This window comes from Thunnus thynnus, chromosome 10 (genome assembly GCF_963924715.1).
Source record: "Thunnus thynnus chromosome 10, fThuThy2.1, whole genome shotgun sequence".
Classification (NCBI taxonomy): Eukaryota; Metazoa; Chordata; class Actinopteri; order Scombriformes; family Scombridae; genus Thunnus; species Thunnus thynnus.
Genome location: NC_089526.1, coordinates 3,325,937 through 3,334,528, shown reverse-complemented (window position 1 = coordinate 3,334,528; position 8,592 = coordinate 3,325,937). Strand labels below are relative to the sequence as shown.

The 8,592-nt window shown below is 39.7% G+C and overlaps 1 long non-coding RNA gene across 1 annotated transcript; it reads right to left on the bottom strand.

The window, feature by feature from the left end:
• Positions 1 to 398: 398 nt before the first annotated feature.
• On the bottom strand, positions 399 to 7,090 carry LOC137190553 (uncharacterized). Its single transcript, XR_010930234.1, has 2 exons — positions 6,850 to 7,090; positions 399 to 872 (listed from the first exon to the last, which is right to left on the bottom strand). It is a non-coding gene; the product is annotated as an uncharacterized lncRNA (long non-coding RNA).
• Positions 7,091 to 8,592: the final 1,502 nt, after the last annotated feature.

The window sequence follows — 8,592 nt, the reverse complement described above, 5'->3', positions numbered from 1 at the left end:
GTGGAAACTTAGCTTGTTAGGTGACAGACAGTCGGAGCACCTCAAGGTTTTGATGGACATGAGACTCGATCTCTGACTGTGTTTGGTTCTTTGATAAAAAAGTCAAAAGGTACAAGACTACAGAAAACCACTTCACTCACTGAGCTTAAAATTCAGGTGTGTGCTCTGCTGACAGTGAGCTGAAGCTAAGCTAAGGTAAGGTCAATTTCATACTAAGAATTAATTTTGGATCAATTCAGTGATGACGTTGACATGTTTTCTTCCTAATTACGCTCTGACTTTGCTTCTCCATGTACCAGCAACAGCTGTGGCTCATGGTTATCGCAGTCTTTAGAGTCATCCACCTCATCAAACTGACAGAAAAACCTGATTTCTTGTGAGTGAAAGTTGAAATAATGTCACAACAAAACTGTTTTATGCCTGTAATCCGTTTCATGCACAGTGTAACACCGAGTGCTGCACAAACAAGCCTCCAATTCAGAGCAATCACATATAAATGCGATATAATCGAGATAAAATTGGCCTGATAATCATTCATTCATGTGAGCCCATCTATCCTGTCATTTTCAGTCAACACAGAAGCAACAGTTGTTTGGAGCAGTTAATCTTACGTTTCTCACATCAATCAAAGAAATATGTCAATTTACTTCAAGTTATTTCTGTAATTTGACTTACAAAAACCTTTACAGCTGAGTCCATGTCATCTACACTGTCACTGTTTATTTTTCATGGATGTAGTTAAGTATGTAGAAAGATGATGTAGCCTTTCTTAATCACTCCTGGTGGCCTTTGTATTGCAACGAGTAGGGGTCGTGAGTCATGTGGCACCTCCTCTCTCCTCCCTCATTTCTTGGCATCTCTTCTTACGGTTACTACAGAATAAAAAGGAAAAAAAAAAATCACAAAAAAGAGAAACTGATTGTCTGACTGGTGGACTGTTACTCCAACTGGCTGAAACCCTGTTTGAATTGCTGAATGAATCAAACATGTTGGCAGCACTTCAGATGTCTGGAACCACTAGAAAAGTGTTCAAAGTAAAAGTGAAAAAGAAAAATGCACCTGCCTAGATTGAGATTCCTTTAAAACTGGCAAAGTGTAATTTTGGCCATTATTCCCTGCATAATATTCTGAATAAATGATGCCTGTCATACTGGTTTTAGTTTCTCTTTCATGGAGAAAATGGAAACACATTTTGCATAAATCCTCCTGACAATCTTCATCATCAATGTCTGATTATTCATTTCAAACTTATCAACGATCTGTCTGACTCACTAATTCCCTTTCTCCAACACACACTCTCACTATGACCACGTTTCTGTACATCAAGGAGGACACACAGAGAGCTAGCGAGACAGAGAGAGTGGAGGTTTTTTCCTCTGGGGAGGCAGAGGAGGCTGAGGACACCTCCCAGGCAACATCACAAGTGCAAACACAGGCATCACAAGTGGCTGAATAGGCAATGACTTCACCTTGAAGGAAAGGCGACGGGGGCCAAGAGAGAGGACGTTTGACCGCTCGGTTTGCCAGGAAAGGTCATTTGAGGCTGGAGGGGAGGAGGAGGAGGAGGAGGAGGAGGAGGAGGAGGGTGAACTACATTCTTAAAGGACTGCACCAGCTTTGTGAGAGTTTGGCCCATTTGTCACTTCATCCAGAGTGTGAGGAGAGAGAGCTGGTACTCTGGTAGATCGCTCAGTTCAGGAAACACATGCTAACAGTTTAGCATATAGCACAGTAAAACAAAATAATCCAAAAACAGCTCACATGAAGGATTTATAATCTGCTACTTCTGTCGCAAATTTAGTCATTAAAACTATTTGGTCGACTTGAGCGTGAAAGTTCATTCTTGACTTTGGAGATAGTTTCACACAGTAAATCTAACTAAAGGTCAATGCTTCTTCTGTAGCTCTCGACAGCATCCCGTAAGCTAGGTTTCCATCAAATGTAGCGGAAATTTGAACCAAATTTCTATCAAGTAACAAAGTTTTTTCAATCCAGAAAATCTTGTGGGCAGGTGTGTCAGATCCTAAACTGTGAAATTTTTTTTAACAAAATTAAAAATCCAGCAGACTGTTGATCACTTGTAGTCACTTTATTTAAGTTAACAACGTTTCTCGTTGGCTGGTCATGCTAATTAGGCTCAATTAAGAGCAATTGAGTGTCTGCAGTGTTAGCGTCTCCCTTTGCTGAGTCTTTGCTAAATTCACCAGGTATTTTTTTCATCATTTATTTTTTGTTGTTTACATTTAATCACGAATTAAACTAGTAGTTTTACAGCAGTTAATTTGTCCGTATGTTAACATTTGTTGTATTTACAGTAATTATTGTTTCATACAAAAAACAGCACTGAATCGTTCTTCCTTGGTGGATTTGTAACTGATAATTGTAGCCTATTTTGTTAATCCAGTGTGGATAGCTGTTACCATTATAGTTTAACGCAGTGGCACGAGGCCCTTTACACAGGTACGCGGAGCAATTTAATAATATAAATATATAATAAAAGTATTTTTGCTTTCTTAGCTATAATAAGGTGATTACAGATCAGATAAGTTTTTTTTATTCAGTTAAAACAGATTTGAAAGCTAAACCTAAATAGATTCTGCTCATCAGATTGATAAACTGATTAAATACAGGACTTAAAATCAATAATCAAAGGAAAACTTAGTTACACTTTAAGTCCTTCACACACACATAACCAGACCACCAAACCCCCCCCTCCCCCAACCCCCCTTGCCTCCCTTTGCTCCTGCCTTCCGGATTGGAGAATGGGGTTCAAAGCCACTTGCTGAGCCATCGTTGGATCAACCTGACATCACATCCTCTCCCTGCGCTGTACCCCTCCGCTTTCTCACGGCAAGAACCACCGCCGTTACCCTGTTTTTGTCTCTAGGCAGCTCCTCCATCACGTCGGCCCACCAGTCCCACATCGCGCCACCTCGGATGACTTGGTCTGCCCATCTCCAGGGGCAACCCGAACCTCCCTGACAGACACAGTCTGACAGGAAGCAAGGAGCCGCCAGGGACGGGATGGAAGCGAGCGAGAGAATAGAGTGGCAGAAAGGAATAAAGAGGCTCCGTACAGCATGACTGAGAGCTGAGAGAGACGTTAAGTTCTCAGGAATGATTTGGAACGATTCACCAGTCAGCCTCGAGCAGCAGCCATGTCTTATTAGCTGTTAGCTGCTGAGTCTGTGTGCAAGAGGGTGAAACTTTTAAAGAAGTGACAAAAGCCATAAGCAACAAAATTCTGGCTGTTAGCTACAGCAGCATTTAGATGTGTGTGTGTGTGTGTGTGTGTGTGTGTGTGTGTGTGTGTTGTAGTCTGCGTGCCACAATCTGATTAACCAGAATTGCTGTGAGCTTTAAGGGCTTATACCTCAGACGGGGTGACAAAAAAAAAAACACAACAGTGAACTCAGCACTGGTCTGCGCTCATTAGGTGGAAAAAACTAACAGCTGCTATTGTGGAGAAGCTTCATTTTCTGAAGTTATAGACAAACCGTGCAGCAACCACAGCGCCAGCAGCATAACCTCCATGACCTGCTGCCTCCACAGAGAGCCATTCACTGACAAAACCACAACAAATTGGGGGAGTTTACAGCTAAAACCACTGCACCCACTGCCTGTTCAAATAGATGCTTACAACACAACACTTTGCAGGGAAAGCATGCAAGAGAAAATTTGGCAACAAGAAATGGGGACAGGTGTCTGATTTAAAATTCAGAAATAGGATGAAAAGAGAAAAACTGATGGTGTAAAATATCTGAGGTGAAATCCTCATGTGTTAATAACCTCTATAAAAACTTAATTTCCAAAACACTTCAGAGTTCAGTGGCCTTTAAAATATAAATTGTCCACTATGATAACAATTTGTGTGTCATTTTGTCCACAAAAATCTTGAGCGATCATTTTTAACTACTACTTTGAGCTACATTTTAAAATATAATAATTTGGTTTTATGACTTGATTCTTTCAAATGATGGATGTCTTGTCTCCTCCTTATAAAATTGTAGCTCCCAGGACTCAAATTTAATGATCCAAATACATTTGAAATATGTTTTTTGGGTTTTTAAACCTGGGGAGTGTTAACAATTTTTCAAGAATTACACATGGTGGATATTTTATAAGCTGTTTGCAGCTTTTTTAGACTCAATATGTTTGAAATTTGACTATTTTGAGGCCAACGAAATAAAGGCTTCATTGCATCGCATTTTGCAAACAGTATTTTATTCCAGACAGTGTGGAGAAACAACAGTTAGACCTTCATGTTGGGAAGATGAAGAAGTAGCGCTGCCCCGCGCAACTGGCAGCAATGGCAGAGATTTTGCGCCATGCTAGCTGCAGGCTGTTGTAATTTTCAATCTTTTAAATTATTATGTCACTTTATTAAGTTTTAAACCTGCAGTGCGGAACTTTTATATATAATTAAACATCCGTTACATTCAAGCCAGATGAGTTCACACAATGCTGATTAAGTCGATCACCGCCAGATATATCTCTCTGTATTTCATAGTATATCAGAGTTTTTAATCTGGTGTCTGTGGAGACGTTCCCGTGCTGGCCGGATGACTTCTGTCGGCCAAGCAGCTAACTTCCAGTTAGCTCTCTGCTAACTTGCATGGGGATAAAATAATTTAATCGTGCGACTCTTCTTGACTTTCCAAATGTTATCGGACAGAACGGATCAAATTCTGATAGTGAAATGAGTCATTTTGCAGGGGTTGTATGATGCTCAAAACAATTTATCAACCGTTTAACAGCCGCAACAGTAGCGACTGAGTAAGCTACGGCAGAGCTTATGACATAAGCATTAACAGTGTTTTTGTAATTACCCTCACTGCCAGAAGGGGGAGACACAAGTCCCGCACAACAGCTTTAATATTTTTTCAGGCGAGAAAGTAACCATTTAGATTCCCAATACATGGTCAGTTTGCCCATTTGGAAATTTGCTCCGACGTTTTCAGAGATGTGAGGAGTCGCTAGCCGGATGAGACCAGCTGGTCGTCTCAGCCGACAGCAGCCCAACTCCTGAGACGATCGGCCGGCCAACGTGTCGTCATCCCGGGGAGAACATGATCTGATGAACTGATCTGTGAGGCTCTTTAGTAATTTATCGCTGACTCTAATGTCTCCGTAGTATTTTGATACTTTGACGACGGCATAGCACAGATTCACTGTAAACATTAGGCTTCTTCGTCCTCTCGTGTTAGACTGAGGGCAGACAGGACGCTACAGTGACTCACTCTCGCCTCTTCAGTTACAAAGTGGTATTACGAGACAAGACGGGCCGGGGCTATTCTTACATATAGCACCTTTAACATAGATATCCAACATCATAAACATAATGTGTGTCCTTTATAAGATGAATACTGAGCATAACTAAATAAATTCAGTTTCATTGTTGTATATATTCTGAAGCCTTCAGTATGTTGACTGGTGCCTCTTGGATCTTCTAGACTTTTAAAATCCTGACTAAAGACTCTGCATCACACATGTTTATGCTCTGCACTCTGAAACCAAACAATGGCTGCGAGGTTAAAAGGCTAACTTTCAGTTTTAGTCTGAGGGACCTAATGACGGGGCTGCAGTTGTTTGGTGTATCTGTGAAGGATCTGACTGCTCTGCTGCTCAATCAGGACGCAACAGATCTGGTTCCTGAACCCCTGCACACTTACACACACACACTGACCTTCCTTTTTTTATTTTTGACAGACCAGTGCAGACTCTCCATTCAAATCACCATCATAATCACCATTTTAATGTGTCGTGCGTCGTCACAAATAAACCGAATACAAAGATGTAACTCAGCAAACTTTTCCACTATGATTCAAAAATCACAATCAAACCTTAAAAAGAGGGAATCAGAACCCTGAGTTTGGCATTACATCAGCATTTTTTCATATTTATAAATGCATCTATAACTTTTCAGTTCAAAATGTATATTTTTCAATTGTTAAAAACCTACCCTTCATTTTAGTTTAATCCAAACAAGCAAAATAACCACATGAGACTTCTCCACAGGTGAAACATAGAATATACACCTGTAATATTCCTTTCAGAGCAATATATCACTGTTACTCACAGGTTAATGTCTCCTAGGGCTGCAACTAACAATTATTTTCATTTGATGTCTTCAAATGTCTTGTTTTGTCTGATCAACAGTCCAGAATATAAAGATATTCAGATTATTATGATGTATGACACAGAAAAAAATCTAATTCTAAGCAATTTTATGGCATTTTTGCTTAAACAAAGACGATTATCCAAATACTTTCCAATTAATTCTCTATGGACTAATTGTTGCATCTCTAGTATTTCTACAATATTCTAATAATGATGTCCAATATAAACCAATTGCTCCTAATTGTATTTTTAACTGTCGACATGTAAGTGCTACGACAAAACAAATTGGTTTTACTACAATATTTTACTTTACAGTGATGGTTTTGTTTGTTTTGTTTGTTTTTACAGGTTTGGTTTGACAGCTGAGTGAAGTAAAGTTTGTAAAGTTCATTATATTTTCGTCATCTTTTTTTCCAAATCCCATCTGCCATCACAAACACCGGAGGATCGTTTAGCATACAGTGATGCTGCAGAAGGTGACAGATACTGTATGCTGCGGTCAGATTTATATAGGCTTATCTGTCACGCACCCTAATCACGTAAGAAGTATGAACATAATTAAATATGCGCCATTTTAACTCATTAAATGCATTTCAACCTGAAACGAGGAAAGGCTGATGCATGCACAAACATAACTTACTGAATGTTAACGAGCTGAACAGCCTGAGAAGCGTTATTTATGAGTCGGATTTTGCTCTAATTGTGTACAACAGGCAGTAAAGGACTCACTTCATTTTCCCCAGGATCAACTCTCGTTTCTGCAGAAGTTCTCTTTGTCCCTGCGAAGCCTCCCGGACAGGTGCAGCTCGATCTTTATTGTCTGTTTTTCCGACCGGATTTTCCCTCCAGCAGCCTCTCGGTGCTGAAGCTGTCAGCTGTGAAACGACCGATCAGCTTCTCGACCAGCAGGAGAGACACAAGAGGAGTCCTGACTGCCGAGGCGAGAGGAGGTGAAGAGAGGGGAGACTGAGGTGAGAGGCAGTGTTAAAAGACCAAGACCCCCCCTCCTCCTCCTCCTCCTCCTCCCCCTCCTTCCCCTCCTCCTTCTCCTTCTCCTCCTCCATCCTTCATCCTCCTCCTCCACCTCCTGCCTGGAAAGTCATAATCCCTGCTTTTATTCCTGAGTCCACGATACAGCAATAAAGATATATTATCAGTTATTATGTTTAAGTCTGTGAATGAATGAAAACAGCAGCATGAAGTAGAGAGACAATAACACTTTCTGATAAACCACCCTTTTATAAGACTTGTATTCATTAATTAATGGCTTTATTAATGGATTATAGGTAATTAACTAATGTTTTTAGATAACTAAAGCATTCATAGCCATGTATTTGTCTTTTTAGCACTTTTGTTCATCAGAAAAACCCTCAGACCACTTACCCTCTGACCTAAATCCGTTTATAAACAACTTATCAGCATTTACTGCAGATTTAATGGATTACCACAAGAGCCCTTTATTATTAATGATTTATTAACATTTATAATAGCAGGTGACCAGTGGTGGAAAGTAACTAAGTACATTTACTGAAGTACTTGTACTTTCTTACTACTGCTTTATACTTCTACTCCACTACCTTTATTTCACAGCTATAGTTACCTGCTACCTTTGAGATGTACAATCAGGCATATAAGATATATATATATGTAATTAATTTAGATCACATTGTAAAGATTTGTTTGCACTTTAGGACATTTAGGCAATTTTTCTGTTGATCAATGTAAAAAAAAAGCCACATTACTGGGAAATCTCCTTTGCTTCAATGTTGTCAGCATGTTTATCTGTATATAACACTGAGTCAGGCCACTTGGCATAATAAGAACTTTTACTTATGATACTTTAAGTAAAGATTAAGTAAAGATAAGATTTTAAATGCCAGACATTACTTTAATGAAGTATTTTTATACTGTGGTGCTGCTACTTTTACTTGAGTAAAGTACTCGTATTAGAAATGAAGAAACTAAAGACCCGTTATTAACAACTTTGTAACTGCAGTCTGATGGCTTCTTAGAAAGTGAGATGAAGGAGAGTAATTAAACGCACATCACGTAGGTTCAAGGCTATTAAAAATCTGCATCAATGAAAAAAAGTAGGAAGCCTGCACGCTTACTCCGAGCCACAGGATTTAATCAGACAGGAAAAAAGTTTTCGGTCCTGCTCGGATCTTTGTCAGGTCAAAATGTTTGATTAGAAAGGGAGAAATATGGGACCCTTTATTAATGACACTGGAGGGTCTTCCTTATGAATTAAAGTGATAAAAAGATGTAGAAAGTTTGATGCCTGGGGAGGATTTTCCACAATCATTAATAAAGCCTTTAACTACCCCTGAACTGCCCTCTTTTAGGCACACAAAAAAATCACAAATAAGCTGCATTAACTGATTTTTATGGCCACTAAGGGGCAGAGGAGCCTCACAACAAGCTGACAGACACACAGACAGTTGCCTTTACACCTCCAGCACATTAGCATCC